This window comes from Aythya ferina, assembly GCF_964211825.1.
Source record: "Aythya ferina genome assembly, chromosome: 6".
Lineage (NCBI taxonomy): Eukaryota > Metazoa > Chordata > Aves > Anseriformes > Anatidae > Aythya > Aythya ferina.
In genome coordinates this window covers 28,703,659-28,720,296 of record NC_140303.1, presented here as the reverse complement: position 1 = coordinate 28,720,296, position 16,638 = coordinate 28,703,659, and the positions used below count along the sequence as shown (strand labels likewise).

Genomic DNA, 16,638 nt, shown 5'->3' with positions numbered 1-16,638 from the left:
CTGTCTTTGCAGAAAGAAGATTATGATCTTGAAGTTAAAGAAAACTGATTTGCCATATAGGTCTGCTATTGTTTTGTGCTGACGTAGGCTGGTAGAGCAAATAAATAAATAATGTTTACACAGAGCTGTACTAGAATCATGTAGGTTTTATAACATGGTCACACCTGAACAGATTGGCAACATACATTATGTAAATCAAAGATGTTCCTGGCACACAAAAAGAGGCTGTATGCTGTAAGTGACAAAGCTGAATTAGCTGTATGATCCTGCGAGTTTGTTAAACAGCATCCCTACAGAAAACAGTGGTAAATGTCAATCATCAGCCACAAATGACACTTAGTGGATATACTGTAAGAATAGACTTTGGGCACAGGTATTTTTTTTTTATATGCAGATAATTCTGAAAAACAGGACCCGTGAAAAGATTCCTTAGCGCAGGCATTTGGTACAGGGCTGGTATGGCAGCTTTTGGATTTGAAAGTTTGAGTAGGAAGGAATGTGAGTGGCGTCCTCATGCACCATATACAGATGGCATATGACATCCAGGGGGTCTCAGGCAGCCAGCCACGCCTGGGGTCATGCAGAGCTCTGGAGATTATGATAAATGTGCTCTCCTCCACCTCCTCTTCCTCAGGGACAGAAATTTCAACCAACATAACTTCATTCTTAATCTCTCATTCACACCTCTGCTACAGGCATTACTCTTTCCTTTTCAAACTTTCCTACTGCTTTTCCAGATTTGACCTGCTTTCCTTTTTTTTTTTTTTTTTTTTTTTTTTTTTTTTTTTTTTTTCTTCTCCCAATACACTCACGAAGAGAGGACTTCTCAGGTTGTTCTTTTCCTGTGTTATGCCTGGTGTTGTCCACAAGCGCTCTGCATTTTTGGAAAGCCATTGATTGTTGCTGTATCAAATCCTAGCATCTCACTTAAGGGCCAAGAGTTTCAAGCAGACAGAATCCTCTCCGCTTTCCTGTTTTCTTTGATATCCTTGCTATGTGGCCTCAGGCTAATGTGTTTTGGCTCCCTGTGCTGCCTCCCTTTCCTCAACACACTTCATTCTGGAAAGCTTTACTTCAGCAGTACATGGCTTCCTCTCAGGAACGGCAGCGCTTTGCCTTTCCTCTCACTCTAGGAAAAAATGAGGTGCAATTGGCAGCTCTCACGAATAAATAGCTGCAGCTTTCGTGTGGAGGCAGGGGGACAGACTGCCTTTAGGCCAAGGTTTGTGGTAGCTCACGCTGTGGGTCTGAGCAGGTTGAACTCTGACGTGGGATTGTGGGGTTACCTGGGCCAAGTCACGTTTCTGCATGTGGTTTTACAATTAACACTTCAGTAAGTGATGGTTTAGTTGGCTTAGTCAGAAGTTAGTAACTTCAGATGTAGCAGCTGTAGGTTGCACGATGTAAATCCACAAATGCATCTATTTTGCCGAATGTCTGAGTGGTTGTATTTTATATATATGTTCCATTTATATTTTCTTTTGAGGTGATATTCATGCAAAAATTACCTGGATCAGTTAGTGCTGGAAAGACCTAACTTAGTGCCCTTTTTCATCTTCAGAAAATATGTTTAAACTTTATTCTAGCAGGATCTAATTCTTTCTTTCACTAAAGCAAACCCACAATGTTCAGGCTGTTAAAAACAAAAAGAGCCTGGCAGTTTCAGCAAAAACCGTATTGAATGATATGTTAGCCAAGACTTCATTACTTTTAACAGATACAGCATAGTGCATTTTAAGTGTTATCCAGACTGACCTTCAGTTGTCTAATTAGTTAATAGATTTTTTGAGACATTTGGCCAAAACTTTGTCTGTCAGGGCAGACCCTGGGCTGCCGTGGTAGAGCTCGGCCCAGAGCGGGGAGAGCACATCCTGCTCCCAAGAAGGACTGGGGGAGCTAGAGAAGATAACGAGGTAAGTTGTAACAAAGGCCGTGCAGTGTTTCTTTAATGTGCTATATAGTAAAGGAAAGATAGTGAAAGCCTGTTGAGTTTTTGTATCATGGGGTCAGGCTTTATGAGAGCATGCATTTTCCCTTTGCTTGTTACCTGAAAGTGATATCCCTTATCCAGACTTCCCTGGGATTAGTTTTACTCTAAGATGACAGGCAGGCATTCTGCGGTTGGGATTTGAGGGTTAGTGAGATTTCTTCAGTGTCAGCAGGATACTGCTGTGTGACCGGGGGCAGCACGACCCATCGCCTGCAAGAATGTCCTGCAGGAACGGTGACTGATTTCATAGGATTCTAGAACGTGCTAAAGGGATTAGCCCCCAAAAGATTATTTCCTTGCTTTCAGTAATTCCTACTGATATTTTTTCCAGTGAAGCATATTTTTTAATGTGAGGTGTAATTTTTTAATGTGCTTCAGTGGAAAATGTGACACGTTTTTGTTGCAGTTTCTTGTTTAGCACTTCTACCTGCTGGTTAAGTGGTGATAACGTTTGGCATTTCTCCTGACAAGTGACAGGAATGAGCTCCAACCCAGAGACCTGGGAAAGCTAACTGCTTCCTCCCTGCTTTTCCTTAGCGAGCAAAATTTCTCCACCCACAAATGCTCAGATGCTGTCCAAAGAAAGAAGTCATCAGTAGAGGAAAGGTAACATGGAAATATTGTTTTGTTTCCCTGTACATGCAGACAAAGAGCAGTACTTCTCTGCACCCTCAAGCTTCTTTTAACGTTTGCAGTACTCCATCCAACCCTTACTCCTCCCACCTCCACCACTGGTAGGAGCATGCCACAAAAAAGTTTCAGCAGCACAGGCCTGCTGCTGGCCACCTCTCACTGTGGAGAGCTCTGCTGGAGCTGCCCGCTTGCTGGGACTCATGTCTCACAGGGAGACCCCAGAGCAGTTTCCATACTTGCAAACGTCACTGCTCCACCAGCATCCAGAGGGCTGAAGCTCTCTGTCTGACCACAGAGCATGTGTATTTTGAAAAGCAGTACTGCAAACCACCTGCCGTGCTGCCACGTTCTCCTTTCCCTGCGTTCTGTGCCCACAGTAAACCTCCGGCTTGGCCTGGATGTGTCCTGGTCCTTACGGTTACTTCTTGGCCTGACCTCTCTGTTGGAAGTCTGCTGGCAAAAATTAATTTGAGGTGTAATGGTGTTTTCATGAGATGCAGCTGCTTGTTGTCTGGGAATGTGACTCGATCCCCAGCTCCAGTCACACAAGAGCAGTTTTCAGTCAATACCGAGCTGCACTGGAGATGAGGAGCAGTCGGGCAGAGATGAGGAGCTCGGCAGAGCTCCTGTGTGCGGTTCCCTTTGGTGTGCAGGATCCCTACCAGTGACAGATCCCTGATTTCCGAGGATCGGTATGAAGCAAGCTCCATTTCATGCAGGTCGCAACCCCTTGTTTGATTGCTCGGAGAATTGTGACCTACTTCATGACTGGGCTTTTTGTTTGCTTTTAGCTCCTTGGATGGAGAAACCAGTAAGTAAGCTAAGTGAGTACCAGAGGACAAATGTTTACTTTTCATGCTAGCCTCCCAGCTTAACCAACCATAAAATATTTAGGGTTCTTTTTTACAAGTTTAACTGTTATTAATTCTGAATCTTCAGCTTTTTCTCCCCATCCTGATGAAGTCTCTATATTTCACTATAAAGTTTTAAGTGAACTGCTGCCAGAATTAAATCTCTGGCCTGAAACACAGTAAAGAGTCCATTGCTTAGAATAACATTGTGTCTTCTCACTGGCTAAACTGATTTAAGCTTTACCATATCTACCAGGAAGAAAAGAGAAAAAAAAAAAAAAAAAAGAAAGATCCTCTCCCCTGCCTCCTTAATCCACCTTTCTCTGTACTAATCTGAAGATGAGCTTCAGATCAATAAGAAGGCCAGGGCTCAGTGACAGTCTGCTGAGCATCTGGTCTAGATCCCCAGCTGATGTATATCACATATATTTTGAAGCTCATCACAGCAGCAGCAGGTTGGGTTCCCAAACAGTAAATATTTACTTCAATAAGGCCCTGTGTAGTGTTAACAAAGCATCATTTTCTGTTCCAGCTCTTGTCCCAGAGTAAGCCCAGAGAGGCAAATTTAAACATGTTACAGCAAGACAGGCAGACAGAGCAGTGTTTTGAAGCCATATTTTGCTGTTTGTTTGCTTGTTTTTGGAAAGGAAGCATAGCACTGATGTTGTACCTTAACCAGATCACATTGAAGTTTCCCCAGATTTTACTCTTCCTAAAATAATAATAATGCTAGTAATTGTGCTGTAGCACACATTGTGTTTCCAAAAACTGCAGCTCATGGCAAGGTAAGTCTTACATAGTAAGCAGACCTTGAGGAATGTGGGGCAAACCAGGACCTGATAGAAACACAGCCCTGATACCTTATTTCACTAAAGCAGTGTTTGAACCTCAGTTTGCTTCATCTAAGTAACTCCTCCAAGACAGGCCCTAACGCATTTGTCCGATAAACTTGTCACACAAGCAGGGCTGTGCAGAAGTGCCTGGTCTGTCCCGCCTGCACTGAAAGGTAAGAGGATGGCAGTTTGTTTACTAGCAGGTATTGCACAACTCACAACACGGGTTAGGAAACAGGCTGGCAGGCTCTGTGGGAGCCACGCTGCTCAGTACTTCCCCAGCTGGCTGGGTCAAAGACTTGCATAACGTCAGGAGAAACAATATTTATCTGCGATATTATTTGAACTGTAAATGTCATTAAAAATATCATCTACTGTGATTTTTTTCCAGTTAAGTATACAGTTTTTGATTCCTAAGATAAAGCATAAAGGGGTGAAAAAAAAAGACTATCTAATTGCACTGGCATACATTGTTCACTAAATTTGAGATTTTGTGGCATGCTCTTGGTATACCATTTCATACCTTAGGTAATTCCCTGGTACAGGTGCACATGAGTAATAACAGCAGTTGGAGCAGACTTGCCTTATCCCTCTGCCACGCAGCTCCAAGTAAGATGCTGGATGAAGCCAGTGCAGTTACTCCAGTGGGAGACACATTAGTCTCATCTTCACACCATGCAGATACACAGAGCAATGCTATCACTGCTTTGTTTTAAACACTTTATTCTGTGCCGAGTCGTCAAATTTATGTTATTTGACTCAATAAATGTTTGATGGTCTCAGTGTAGCATCTAGTGGAGAAAGGGTAAATAACAGAAAAAACGAAAGCAGACACATGCTGTTAACCCTTGCACAGTGCAGGGAGGAAAATGTGAACCACTGCTGAGCAAGGAGCAAACAGTCACTGCCCGAAATCACCCAGAAAAACACCTCAAGGGTTACTCTGAAGTGGCTGCAGTTCATGGGGTAAAATGAGGGGCTTGTACTCCAGCGGAGCAGGATGGTACCCTGGCGGGGATTCAGCACGAGAGGGTCTCTGTGTGTGAATGAAGCAGGGCTTGCTTGGTCTCGCTGCCTTTCCAGAGGATTGGATTTTTTTCCCAATAGGCTTTTGAGACATACCAAATCTCATCAGGTGCTGAAAATTGGGGTCCTACATGTAATTATTCACACAAAGTTTATAGCTCAGAGGTATTCTTTTAACATTTTACTTTATTATTATTATTATTATTATGAATATCATGATTGTATCCTGTTTACAAACAAATTAAGAGTAGAAGGTTTGTGGCAAAGAAAAGAAGAAAGATTCATTTTCAATAGCTGGGAACTTAGAGTAAATAAGAGGAGGTTTGTTTTTAATTATTTTCTTCAGATTTTATTGGGACTTTTTCATGTGCATAATGTCTGTGCTGTTGCATGGGGAGGTGAACAAAGGGAGCACAAATCCATACACCAGGATCTGCCTCTAGGCACAGCTGATGGTGGAGAGTCCTCCAGAAGCACCACTGCTGCAGAAGGGATACGGCTCTGAAATTAATGACGGGGTTGCGGAGCCAGTTCCTTACGATATGGCATGGAAATATGCTGCCTTGGGCAGAAATACAAAGTGGATGGTAAATATGTGCCTCATTAAGGGTAGCTCCAGAGTATGCTGTGATTATTCCAAAATGATCAGAGATGCAATTTCCTTGCAGTTCACCAGGACTCGGTATGCTGCCACTGAGTCACAGAAGCATCTGTACCAGCCTGGTGGCACCACCTATATGTAGCAGGAGGTTTGAGGGTTACCCATTCTGTATTTCCCTTGCTAAATCTTCTACGCAAGATGGTGAAGATGATGGGAGGACTCTCATTGACCTGTCTTGGTGCAAGGAGTGTGGCTGTGGCTGCTGCCCTTGCTTGAGCCAGGCTCATCTCTCAAAGTGCCTTTCAGCTCGATCCCAGTCACAGATCAGCCCCTATTTACTTGATGTTTTCTGCTTTCTCTGAACTGCTACGGTATCCCTGTTCCTGTTTTCTGAGAGCATAGGAAAGAGCAGCAGACACCACCATGCAAAATTTATCCACAGTCCAGCCAGTGATGGTGGCTGGATCTGGAGAAACAAGCCCCAGATTTTTACTTTGTGTATGGAGACAAATTTCTTGTGTGCTTTCAGCTATCCTAAAGGCGGCTTGGGAGGACCAGCCAAAGCCAAGCATTCAAAGAGGAGTTTTAATCTGCATTCTGTTTTTTTTTTTTCTGAGTTTTTCAACTTTCTTATTTCCAAGTCCTCACTACTATTATGACTAGAAACGTCATAATTATTCTTATCATCTCTACTATGACTGCTCAAAACAATAACACATGAAAGCTAAGATTCGTAGATAATAAGCAAATTTCATGAGCTGTGGGCAACATTAGAGAGCTGCTGTAAGAATGGAGAGTTCAGATCAGATAAAAGCCACATTAAAATTGGAACTAATTGGAAGCCTCAATGCTGGTGTCACTGGAGAGATGAAGGAACGAGCCACCGTGTCCTCAGTGTGTGGTCCCTTTGTGGTTGAGCGAGATAGGTGCAGGTAGAATAGCAGTGTAAATGCGCTGCAGTGCTGTTATCATTTTTAATTTGGCTATAGTCAACAGGGCTGACATGTCACTGCTGGCTCCTCCATGCCTCTGCTTCCCAACTAACCCAGAAGCCGTCACTGTGCCTGTGCTGAAGCATCTTTTCATGGCTTTACCCAGTTAACAGCAGTCAAATTGTTTGAAAATTTCCATCGGCTCTCTGGTCCCATCATGTTTGCTGGCTGTTTCTGAGGGGCGATGTCATCTGTGCTATTTTTAGTTTACATGTATTTTTAAATCAAAAGGAACACACACAACCTTTTTGCAGTCTTGATCTGAAAATATTTTTTTTCACTCAATTAGAAAATGCAGAGAGCTGAATTTTGTGTAAGTGATGATGCTTTTTATTATAATTAGCCTGGCTAATTCCTATACCATCAGTCCAAGCCTTCTAATAATTTTTGCTATTTATAATGTGAACTTTGGGACTACTTCAGTAAGCCAGAAAGTGAACGTTCTATGAATCGAGAATTCAGAACGAGCTGTACAGTTCCTGGAAGAACTTAACCGGTCAAAATCTCTCTTGACAATTTTAATTACTTTGTAGTGGGGCCAGAATGTGGGTGTACCAGGAAGCAGTTTGCACATACGCTTTGTTTAGCTGAATTGCTGCTGTGCTGTCTTTTGTGTCTTAGGAAAGGTCAAATTTGGCTGTTTTCTGTACTGTACATGGAAGTAGATCATTAATGCAAGGTAAAAGCAAACCACAACCATCAATAAACACTCTTTTATTTTTCTCTTTAGAGACATTAACTTGTAGAAAACATTTACTTTTGAAATATGTCACGTTACACTGCAGCAAAGAAAAACGCTTTTAGGACTGGAGTTGCATTTCTGGCTATGGTTTACCATCAGCCTTTCACTGGTGCTCGCTGTTGGCAGACAATGTAGACCTCAAAACCTCAACTGTGAAACTGCCGAGCAGCGAGAGGTGACATATGGTCTCCTCTGTGCTTCAGATGAGTGAGTACTTCTGTGCAAACTTTCGTAAAGGCGCCTGCAAAAGGCCAAAGAAACCGAACACTGCAGTGTTTTTTCTAACAATAAAACGTGAAGGGATGACCCAGAAGCCATTTTCCCTGCCCCTCTTTTAGATGTATTTCTGTTTTTCAAGAGATTTCCCGATGTCTTACTTGCGACTGAGCTGAAATGTGAAAACTGCCCATCTGGAAGCCTGAGCTCATTCCAGTGCTTTCCTTTCAGAGTAAGGACATAAAACCAACAAAAGCAGCTTCTTTACAAAGGTACAATGTGTATTCCTTATCTACCCGGGCTGCATCAACTTACAGGGTAAAATCCTGTGGCCTTTGCTCGGAAGTGGAAATCTTAGCGACAGAAATGCAAATAGCATTGAGCACCCAGTGCAGCACCCTGGGCTCGCACGCCATCCTTACAGGAGTCGCTGCCCTGTAATGTTTAGTTCTGAAAGAAAACCATCTCAAATTCCTGAAAGTTACCTAGAGTTCAGCCAGATCCACGTCTGGAATTTCTCAATAAAGAACTCAGAGAAAGAAAAAGGAAAAAGCTAAAACCTGTGGACCTGGAATCAGCATGTCTGAGTTGCTCATTTCAGAATACTCTTTTTTTTTTTTTTTTTTTTTGGTCACTATGCAAAGAAATCAATAGCAGAATTGAGCTAATTCCTTACAAATTGAGCCCATAATCCTTTGCTTTCTGAACATTTCTTTCTCTCCTCTCCAATATTCCAGAAATTTTCTGACAAGTTGCAAAGCTGGGAGGCTTTGGTGGCAATCTGCAGCTAGATGGTTTACTGATGGACCTAGAAAAGGCAAAAGCTATTTTAAAACACAGCATAGCTCAAACCAAAGTTATAGGCTTGCTGCTGAAATTACTGGGTGAGGTTCTTTGGGCTAAATCAAACTGGTGGTCTAACAAAATGGTCATTTTTGGCTTTAACTCTGTTAAAGTAGTTTGCCTAAAATAAGATCGTTATGGATCTCATCTCAAAACTTTGATCAAATGCCTTTGAAGGTTCTAAAAGTGTTCATTAGACGTTTCTTTCACTACAATGTTTTATCAGGCTTTCTCATGTTCAATACCCACATTCAGGGATATGCTAGGAAGCAAAAGGTCTGAGACAGATGTCGTTCTGTCCCAGCCGTAATACGAGAAAGGCTGAACTGAGTCACTCCAAAGAACCAGATGACCTGGCACCCTGTATTTGGTAAAGAGCACGAGCATACACCTTGCAGCAGAAATATAAGGACACAGCAGTTACAGCTTCATTTTTCTTCCTATTTATCATCTCAATTTCTGGTGATCTAAGAACAGTATTGAAGGCTAAGTCCACCTCTCTGCAAAGCAGCCTTTTCTCCCATTAATTTGTCTAGTTACTTCTCGCAGCCCTTAATATTTTTGGCACCTTAAATATCTCATCGCAATGCATTAGCAAAATTAAGCAGATGTTGTTTAAATAGTACTTCGTTCTGTTTGTTTTACACCTCCATCTGAAAAAAAGTATTATGAGATTAATCTGAATTCTTGTAAGAAAAGAGTAATTGTTCCCTGTTCACCTCTCCTGTGTCAGTCACGATTTCCGATATCTGTGTTATATCTCCCAGTTGTCATCTATTTTCTAGGTAATCCTGTGGTACCTGATCTGCCTTACTCAGGAGGTGCTCAGTCTTTCTGATAACCCGGTCACTCTTTTATCTGTCTTTTCTTATGTTTTTCTAATGCTTAAGAGGCTTCTGCATGTTGAGGTGCAGAACTTTGAGTAGTATGTAAGGGAAGAATGTACTTCCTGAGGGTTTATGGAGTAGCATCATGTTTTATGTTTGCTTTTTAATTCTCTTCTTTCTCTATCAGTCTGAACTGCCTCTTTGACCACCACTGAGATAACATTTTCAGAAAACTAACCACAGTGACTCCAAAATACCTTGCTAACTGATGCAAACTAATTTAGTGACTGCCGTGTTGCAGTCTTGGTTTTAGTTATCCTGAATAATCGTGAATCACCAGAAAATGTTATCTCACTGTTCAATCCTATTACATTTACCCTTTGTGAACATGTTTTAAAGCATGGGTCCCCTGGGAATCACACTGGTTGCTCCCCTTTGTGATCATTTACCCTTCTCTTTCAACGCAGTTACTAATCACAAAAGGAGTTCCTCTCTTACGTTTTATAAAAATGCTTTGGGCAACCTATATACATTATTGCTTAATCTGGGCTGCATGTTAAATGTTCTTCATGTCATGTGTAGAGTCCCCTTATTGCTTGGGCAGGGAAGATCCCTGGAACACACTGTGCCTCCCCTCTGTCCCATACATTTGGATTTCCTTTCTGTGGAAATCAGACTGAGGGCAAAGGCAATCTGGGAAGAGAAGGAGCGGAGGCAGGAGACGACAGAGGATGATATGTACTTGGTCCTCTTCCAACCGGGAGTTGGACTGTGGCTGAGAAGGACTCCGAGGTCCCAATGTTTATACAAAGCCTGTATAAACCAGCCCCCTTTATCAAAGTTTGCTGACGTTTTCAAAGCACTCTAACAAAGCCGCAGTTTCCAGCTCTTCCCATTATATGGTAATGAACCATGTGTTAGCCTGACTGGTCTGTCGTTTCTAGCTTTTCCCTAAAGCCTTTCCCAAAAGCTGGTATGGGTATGTCAGTGCTTCTTTCCTCCAGCACAGACTTTACTCCGAACTGCCAATTACAAAACACAACTAATAATACAGTGTGCTGGGGGTGGCTCTGAAATCTCTTACGAGGATACCAGAGTTTGGGAACTTTTTTTCTGACTTCACCCTTTCAAAGGTTTTGTTGTAGTAATTACCTCAGACTCCACCATAACGAACAATGGCAGAAAAATCCTACTTTGATTTTATCCTGTGGGTTTCTTGAATGCTTCTGTTATACCTGATGCTTGCTGGTTCCTCATGTTCCCTGGCAGTTCTCCTGTTCTTGATGTATTTGGAAAAGATTTTATGCTTCAAAATATTTTTTGGCCTGCTTTATTATGGTTTTATATTTAACTCGCCAGAGTGTACGCTATTCGTCTTTTGGACAGAAGCAGAAAATAACAGTATTCCACAAGCTAGTGCACAGACGACATTCACAAAAGGCTCAGGTATTTGCAGTGGGTATCTAAAAATGCAGCCTTGGGGTACTTCAATGCATGGTGAAGGCGGGGGAGTTTGGTGAGGGCTGGAAGGAGGAAAAAGGACTTGGCAAAATGTGGCCCAGGGACTGTATCTATTTACATTTCCTCCAGCTTTCATTCTCAGTCTGCGTATTCCTAGAGGGTTATCTTTTAAATATATTTTAAGGAGAAATTCAGACAGCTCCCAAACTGCACAACAGCTGTAGCAAGCTTATTAGCACAAATTATTATTACGCAGTATTGTAGCAGCTCACGTTGTGGAGCCGTATTGCGCCAGGTATTGCACAAATGTGAAGTGAAAGTTGGTCCCTGCCCCAAACAACGAACGGGTTCTGTCCCCACAGCTTACATAGCACATTGCTGAACAAGCACTCTCAGTATTTATGACCCTACCACATTTTAAGAGTGATCCCAAGGCCATGTTCAAGCACCAGCTTGCCTGCTGTTCACACGTCAATGGTAGGCTCCACGTGCGATTTGGCCAATCTGGATTTAGGGCTATGCCCGCGCCCCTTAAGTTCCAGTAAGCAAGGCACCTAAGTGTTTTGCTGAATCAGGATCCCTCCTTGTAGAAAATGTATCTGCTATTAAACATACATTATGCTTGCTCTTAGTGTTAAGTGCCTTGTGTCCTGCCCCTTTCCCAACTAACCTCCACCTGTGGTGAGAGCCATTCATCTTGAATTGCTTTAATGCAGTGTTTAAGTATGTCAGCTTGGCAACAAAGCAGTTTGCACGGTATTTCAGTGAGAGGTTTAAAATCCCATTCACATTTTTAATATATGTTTCTCTCACATAAATTATCCCAGCTTGGTTGGCAGGTCCTGCATGAGTAATAAGGTTGTTGGCACAAACACATATCACAGATCTATTAGGAAAACAGAATCTTTTGTTTGTTCCTACACTTATACCAGAGCTGTGAGATTTAACTTCTACAAAACAGTTTAGATACTAGTTTAAAACACAGATACTTGTGTTTTCCTAGCAGTACATTACTACTCATGAAGATAACATATCCCCTCCGAAAGGTATCAGCGACAATAGAGATAAATCCCCATGCACAAGTGTGAATATTAAGCTCATGCTATGTGACCTAGCTATGCAAAAGGCAGCTTTCATGGCTTCTGCAGGCAGGCAGACTGTAGCCGAAAACTTGCTCTTACATAAAAGAGCTGCTACTGAAAGAGAAGTGAGCTGAATGCAGTTTTTACATATGAAAGGAACGTGTTCCCTTTCTGGTAAATAATGACAGAGTCACATTTCAGTTTGCTTTCTCTCTTTCATTCATAATTCTGAGAGATGGTCACTCTGTGTTTAACCTACAACAAATCACAACTCTGCAAAGTTAAGTTCTCTGCTGCTTATGCTGAAGTCCACGTTATAAGGCCAGAGCAATGTCTGTACACAAGTATCCTGCAGTGCAATTTTGCTCCATTTGTGTTGTAAGATCACGAGCTGGAGAACTTTGTCTCAATATCTATTTTTAAAGCATTCAGAACTCTTGCAATGTAGGCCTGACCTGAGCACACAGTGGGAATCTTCCACTGTGTGGTATTTAGGGCTTTGAATCAAGCGTTCTGTAAACAATGAATTATGGGGCTAATAAGGTATTGTGAGGAAACAGCTTTGAAGTGTCTAGCCTTTAATATCTGTATGTCTCACCAATTTTGTGTCAGATTAGGAAAACATATCCTTTCATAACAGCTTACGGTTACAGTTGCTAAATAAACGTTGTGAGGTTCTACAGTCACATTGAGTGGTTTGGATTGTTTCTTTATTACACTGTATAAAATATTAATTGTTGTTATTTTCAAACTGAAGGTAACAGTATGTTTGACATAATCCAGGCACAAGTAAAGAAAATTATGCGAAAACGTGAGAGGCACACTTTGAAGCTTATGTGCAAACGGATTAAAATGTATCTATGCAACTTGTGAATAAATTCATCATGATCTGAAAGTGAATTATCAGGAAACCAAGGCAACTCTGCAGCTACGGCTCTCTGTAATGCACAGAAGAACGTATTTCATCCACTGCTGGAGAGGCTGGCAGCATTTCAGAAATGAAGAACTCAGTTATTGGATGTCTCTGGATACAAGCACAATGAGTTTGTCAATATAACTACGGAAATGTTCAAGCGGAGCTGGAGCAAGACACAGTAAGGAATGGCATTACTGATGCTGTGTGTGTCATTCCACGGCCTTTATGACGTCCGCCTGGGAATTCGTTCAGTCCAGGACAACTGTTTACACTTCAAACTTGGTAATTTTATTTATGGACTTTCATTAACAAAGTTTAAACAAGAGCAATTTCTAAGTGTTTTCCAGTAACAGTCTTTGAAAAGTCTGTTAGTTAAACGTGCTTCGCAGATTGTGCATTGTCTAGCATTCCTGCTTGACTGCCTTTCCCAAACTCTCTTCCACCCTGATTCATTCAACGTGGTCCTGAGAGAGGAGCTCAGCAAGGCGATGCTGTGAGGTGATGCTGTGTGCCCCGACACTCACACAGATGGAGGAGGCCAAGAGGCTGGGTGGGTTATTCAGCCTAGGAGAACGAAGCTGTATGGCCTGTGAAAGCAAACCGGGGGTAACCACCACCCAGAGGCTATTTAAGCAGAGGAGCAAGGCTGGCACAAATGGCTGTCATATGGCCGTGGACAAATTTAGGCTGGAAGCAGGTTTCCAAACATCAGCGGAGTGACACTTCAGAAAGCCTCCGAGTAAGGAGCTGTGCGAGCTGCCTCAGCGTCATCCTGCATCTGCTGCGTGGGGGGTTGTGAGAGCCCAGAACTCCTTCCCAGACGCGTTATTCTGCGTGTCGAGGGCTGATTATGAACGGCTGTACTTTAATAATTCGGGATTCCGAATAATAACTCGGGATTATGTAAGGGCAGCGGCTGTCACCCGTCGCCGCGCAGCCAACCCTCCCCTCACAGCCCCTGCCACAGCCGCCCCGAGCCCGCTGATCGCTGCGGCCCGACCCGCTCCGCTCGGCGTGACTGACACCTCAGACAGCCAATCCACCGCCCCCATCCTTTGATTGACAGCGCATCCACCCAATCAGGCTACGAGCCGCACTCCGCCCTGCCTCCCACCTCAACGGGGGGGCGGTGCCAAGTATCCCTCTCGCGACGTTTTCCGCGCTCCCCCCCGCCCCTCCAGCCCGCCGCCGGGTGCCGGCGCGGCCGCCATGTTGGTTGCTAGGCTGCTGCTGCCGCCCGCGTGAGGCGGGCGCAGGCGGGGAGGCGGCGCCGTTCCTCCCCCTGCTCCCCCCCGGGCCGCCGGGCGTCAGGCGGCGCCGTGCCCCGTGTGAGGGCTGCGAGGGGGCAGCCGCGGCCCCGCCGGCTGCTCAGCTGTGAGGAGAACGGGGAGGGAGGGGCGGGAGAGGAGCCGGAGGGGGCTCCGCCGCCTTCCTCCCCCCTCCTCCTCCTCCAGCCCTTTTCCCCTCGGCCCAGCCGCCGCAGTACGATGCGGGCCCCGCTGCCGCCGAGGCCGCGGCCGGGCCGGGCGCTGCGGGGGGACTGAGGGGCGGTGTCGAGGGGGGGAAAAAAAAAGGGGGGGGGGGGGGGGGGGCGGGCGCGGCGAGGAGAGGCGAGGCGAGGAGGGGCGGGGCCGGCCCTGAGCGCGGCCCCGGGCGCGCCCCCGCCTGCTGCGCGCGCGGGCACGGGCACGGGCGCGCGCGCGCGCGGGGGGTCGCGGGGCGGCAGCGGCGAGCGCAGCCCCCGCGCCTCTCCCCTCCGCGCTCCCGCGGCCGCCCCCCCCCCCGCCCCCCCACCGCGTCTTCCCCCGCTCCATCGGCAAGGACGTGGCTGTTATATGAAGGTAAGGGGGCGGGGAGGGGTTGGGGGGGCCGTGATCCCCCTCGGAGGGGGGTTTTGGGGCGAAACCCGGCTGTGGGGGGGGTCCCGGGGGGGGCGTAGGGTTGGTTTGCGGCAGGTCGGAGGGGAAAGTTGGCGGCCGTGCGCTTCTCCCCAGGCACCCGCACGTTGCCCTGGCTGTGGCCGGGGAGAAGGGGCTGGAGCGGCGCTGGGCAGGCGGCGGGTGCCCCCCCGGGGGGCTCTCGGTGCTCTCCTGCCCGCTTGTGTAACCGCCTGGGGCTCCCCGGCCACCGCGCACCTGGGGCTGGTGCCTCGCCTCGGCTGCTGCCGTGCGAGGTTTGGGGAGGGAGAGCCGGCCCCTTCCCCAAAAAAAAAAAAACCCTCCCGGAGCTCAGCTCAGCTCAGCTCGCTCTGCCGGCGTGGGTGAAGCGCGCCCACCGGCGCCGAGAGCGTGCGGATCGGATGGGGAGAGCACATGCGGGTGAACTTTGTGCTGAGCCTCCCCGATTCCAGCGTTTTATTTATTTATTTTATTTAAACCGTGACACGGAAAATATTCGTGTCGCTGGTGTATTACAGAAGTGCTAATGGCTCGCAGCTGAACCGTCGTTTGTTAGCCGGTAGCCTGCACATGCATTTTCCCAGCTGCGGGTATCGCTCGCCCCTGAGCTCAACTCGGCTGGATGGCACCGGGGGCTTGTGGCCGCCCGGCTGCTGCCGGCATCGCTGGGAGCCCCCCGGGTGTGCTCGCACACATGCAGGCATTTATGAGCTCGTTACGTTATAAATATGGGCTGCAGGCGCACACCGGGGAGATTAAAACCGGTAAAAACGTCATCTTAATAGACGGCTATATCGAGGGAGAGCTTTCCAGTTCGTTGCCTAAATATAAAATATTCAGTATCGTAATCTTATGGATGCCATTTTCTTGACAATGGATTTCTTGCTTCGCTGACCTAAAAAGTTATTTTTACATATTGGCATATACCTCAGGTTTGCACCATGTTGATAAAATATTATTCTGAGTGATAAGCTTACAAATACCTACGTGTGTTTCTACACATTTCCCAGGCACGTTTTTGCTTTATAAGCTCAGAAATGTAACTGTGGGTCTGATTTTTTGAAGATAACTTTGTTGTCATTACAGCGTCTATGTATTTTTAGATTTTTGTTCCTTTTTTTTTAAACTAAAGCAAACATTGAAATATGAACATGTTTCCATCAAAAGCAGAAATGTTGTAATATTTTACCTTTTAGTGCGTTTTCTTTTTGTCTGCTGTTAAGTTTGTTTGAAATCAGATTCACCTCCTTAGGGTTTAGTTTGGTGGTGTTTTTTTTTTTCTTATTAATTACAGTTTTCCATGAAATGTCTTATTTGCTGCCATGCTTTATAATTCTGTTGTCCTGCAGAAGCCCTGTTGAGGTTGTACATAGCAGTATTGATTGAACACCCTTGCTAAAAATACTGTCGGGGTTGGGTGTGCTTACAGTGTCGTCGCAGGAAAGTTAAGTCTGCCCTATTTTTCTGTGAGCAGAACGAGTGGCTGATTATTAGCAGCTACGTTTGTCAAAGCCCCGAATAAAAGCAAAATCCTGTGATCTTAGGAGTAATGCTACTTGCTCCGTTGAGTGGCCGAACTCTCTATTAGCGGACAGAGTTCATTAAGTGCTATTTACATGTCAGTGCCATTAGCATATTTTGAATATATGGTAAGCCAATACCCAGGGCACATCGTTTTGGCTCTGTTCCTGCAGTGCCCCCTGTTTGGGCAGAAGGATCCACCTACC

General features: G+C 45.2%; 1 protein-coding gene and 1 long non-coding RNA gene across 7 annotated transcripts in view; both read left to right on the top strand.

Moving 5' to 3' along the window:
• The window catches only part of LOC311439156, a 28,647-nt gene extending 14,637 nt beyond the window's left edge, over window positions 1-14,010 (top strand). Inside the window, exons 2-3 of the long non-coding RNA XR_014694560.1 lie at window positions 10,914-11,000; window positions 12,881-14,010. This is a non-coding gene — a long non-coding RNA (uncharacterized lncRNA). The remainder of the gene's footprint in view (window positions 1-10,913; window positions 11,001-12,880) is intronic.
• A 710-nt stretch (window positions 14,011-14,720) lies between these two features.
• Window positions 14,721-16,638, top strand: part of PTPN4 (protein tyrosine phosphatase non-receptor type 4) — a 114,183-nt gene continuing 112,265 nt past the window's right edge. For 5 of the 6 annotated variants that reach the window (XM_084524525.1, XM_084524523.1, XM_084524524.1 and 2 more), the window contains exon 1: window positions 14,721-14,854. The gene's annotated coding sequence lies outside the window, so the exon portion shown is untranslated. The remainder of the gene's footprint in view (window positions 14,855-16,638) is intronic. The other variant, XM_084524521.1, reaches the window with a different exon arrangement.